Source organism: Tauraco erythrolophus, chromosome 24 (assembly GCF_009769465.1).
Source record: "Tauraco erythrolophus isolate bTauEry1 chromosome 24, bTauEry1.pri, whole genome shotgun sequence".
Classification (NCBI taxonomy): domain Eukaryota; kingdom Metazoa; phylum Chordata; class Aves; order Musophagiformes; family Musophagidae; genus Tauraco; species Tauraco erythrolophus.
Genome location: NC_141488.1, coordinates 4438259 through 4441423, shown reverse-complemented (window position 1 = coordinate 4441423; position 3165 = coordinate 4438259).

Genomic DNA, 3165 nt, shown 5'->3' with positions numbered 1-3165 from the left:
GAAGAGAAGGCTCCAGGGTGATCTTATTGCAGCCTTCCAGTACTTAAAGGGGGCCTACAGGAAAGCTGGAGAGGGGCTTTTTACAAGGGCATTTAGTGATAGGACAAGGGGAAATGGATTTAAACTGAGAGAGGGGAGATTTAGATTAGATATAAGGAAGAAATTTTTCACTCAGAGGGTGCTGAGGCACTGGACCAGGTTGTCCAGAGAAGTTGTAGATGCCCCATCCCTGGAAGTGTTCAAGGCCAGGTTGGATGAGGCTTTGAGCAACCTGGTGTAGTGGAAGGTGTCCCTGCCCACGTCAGGGGGGTTGGAACTAGACGATCTTTGAGGTCCGTTCCAACCCAAACCATTCCATGATTCTATGTTTCTATGATTAATCACCATCTTAAGGTGAAACATCATTTCATCGCACAGGGAGGTAAACCCAGGCAGGCACCAAAAGGGAAGTGTTTTCCGAAGTCATGCGAGGAATCGGCAGCAGATTTGCTCAAAGAAACCAGGAGTGCAGACCTTGCTGTACGTACTGGCTGCAGCCCACGCTGGCTACAAGAATGTTTCTAGACATTTTAGTCTATTTCTGTACTAGACCCAGCTCTTTCTCCCTCAACCTCTGAGCATTTATGGGATGAAGATGAGCTCTGGACCGCTGCCTCTCTCTCTGTTTACGCTTTGCCCCTGTTCCTCCATCCCCACTTGCAACTCACAGTTGGTTGAGCAAAGTGGGTGCAGGTCAGGCTTTCTCTCAGTCAAACTATTTTCTTTTTCTCCGGTCTGCCCCAATAAACAACACGGGGAAGTGGAAAGTAAAGGATGCACAGTTCTAAATTTTATTTCATCTGCTCTAGACTAACCATTTCAAATTGCAAACAAATACTAGTCCGGCTTCAGCACTCGCTGGCCAGGTGTCTGCAGGACAAACCACGTTGCTTCTTTCTTACAGAATAAGATCTATGTCTGTGAACCTGTGTACATGGGTGCTGTGACTTCCTAACTATGGCATGGGGTGTAAAATGTAATCTTTGTGTGCACATTGTGCGTTTTTTTACACTGAATTGTCTTTTTTTTTTTTCTGTATGTAGCATAGATTGAGGACAGAATAGGAGACAGATACTGAAAGCATTAAAAAATGCCTTCTATGTGACTTAAATTGTTTTCCCTCAAATATTGTAAGGGCAAGTCCAGCTCTCAGGCAGTTTCATTCCTCGCTCCCTGTTTGGACTGAAAACCCCACAGCCCTGTTTCACACAGATACTCTCCAAGGTGGTGTTTATCCTGCAGGAGGTCGGGTGCTGGGAGGAGAACTCCTTGTTTACATTCCCCAAGGTGCCTCCAGTTCCCTTTGAGACTGCAGCAGGAAACTTCAGCTCCGACAGAACCAGCAAGTACCCCCAGTTCTCCTTGGCTTCAGCCACCGTTACGTCTGTCTGTCACCATCTCGGGAAAAAAGCAAGCTCCCGTGCCCCAATTTTCTCTCCCTCAGCAAGTAGAACTTACGTGTCAAGGGCATCTGAAGCCTGCCTGATTTCTGTGTGGAGCTTTAGATCCCCACGAGGACGGCATCTGAGAAAAGACGATAAAACCCTGTCGTAAGGATGACAGTGATGGATCCTGATTATTATTTGTTTAATTACAAGAGTATGGACAGATGCAGAGTCAACAATTATATTCCATAAAGAACTTCGACAACAAGCTGAATGAGTTAGTATGTTATGGGATGACGACAAATCATTACAGGTAATGGTTAATCTGTCATTTCTGAGTCTGGAGGCGTATGGGAGAGTCCTCACACTTTCATGTCACATCTGATTTAAGGGGCTTTTTGAGCCTTCTGATAATACAGAATAGGGAAGTAGGAATTTTCTTCTGTTGTGTGGCTGGGATTACCTAGGAGCCATGGAATTAAGTTCTAAATGTAAATTTAAACTATTCATTACACTTCATTAATGGACTTCAGAATGTTTAATTGTGAAAATAAATTAGAGACAGATGAATTCCTAACTTTTGATTTATTTTAGACACACACCCCCCTTTTCAGGAGGCTGCGTTAAGATAATTAGGACTGGTGGAGATGCCAGCCTTGCCTTCGCCCCACGGTCTGGTGCCAGCATCTCCGGGGCAGCTGGAAGGACAAGGCGAAGGGAAGGATTTTGCAAACACTGCCACCCCCTGGCTTTTCCCACAGTTATTTTTTTCCCCCTCCAAAAAATAACTTGGTGCTGCCTGGGGGAGCTGTGCGCTTCACTTCCACAAATCGCTGGTGGAAGGACCAAACGTTGGCGGCCAGGAATGAGTTTTTTTTTGCCGGGACTCGGTCACAACCGGCTGCCTGTGGAGAGCTCTCGCCATGAGCTGCCTGCAGAGGCACCGGCCTGGCGGCTTCCCCTGCCGCAGGGCAAGCTGTGCGGGACGGCTCTAGGCTGCAGCGAGGGGAGGCCCGCGGAGGCAGGGAAAGGGGGTCGGGAAGGCCATCGAGGCCGTGTCTGAGGGCCGCTGTGGCGCAGCCCGGACACCCCCCGGGACCGGCCTGTAAGGCACCTGGGGCCCAGGCCCCGCTGCGGCCTGCGGGCTGAGGGGATCCCGGCCAGCGAGGGCTCGCTTTAAGCAGCCCCCGGGCTTGGTGAAGGCGGAAGGAGGCGGGGGAGCCGCGGAAAGGCCTGGCGGGCGGGGCAGAGCGATGTGGCCCGGCCCTGAAGCTCCAGAACCGCGGGCGGAGGCCCCCCCAGAGGCGGCCATCCCTCCCTCCCCCGACTACACCTCCCAGCAGCCCCTGCGCGGCGCCGCGGTCCCGCCCCCCTCCACTCCGATTGGCCGAACCCGCATGAAAGAGCTCCGCCCTCCCCGTTGGCTCGAAGGGTTGTCAATCACGGGGCGGCCGTGGCTAGGCGAGCAGGACGAGGACGTATTCTCGAAAGCGACTTACGCCGTTTGCGCGGAGTCGGGGTTGCTGCGGGTGCGAGGCGGGGGGTGGCGCAGTTGGCGTGGCGCATGCGCAGAGGTGCGCGAGGAGAGCGGCGGCGGGGGGTGCTGCTGAGCCCCGGACAGCTGGAGGGGGTAAACAGGGGAGGGGGCGGGGGGGCACGGCCGGGGCCTAGGCCGGGCCGCGCCTGAGGGCCCTGCCCGCGCCCCGGGGGCGGCACCGGCTGCCTGCGGGGCCCCGCTGGC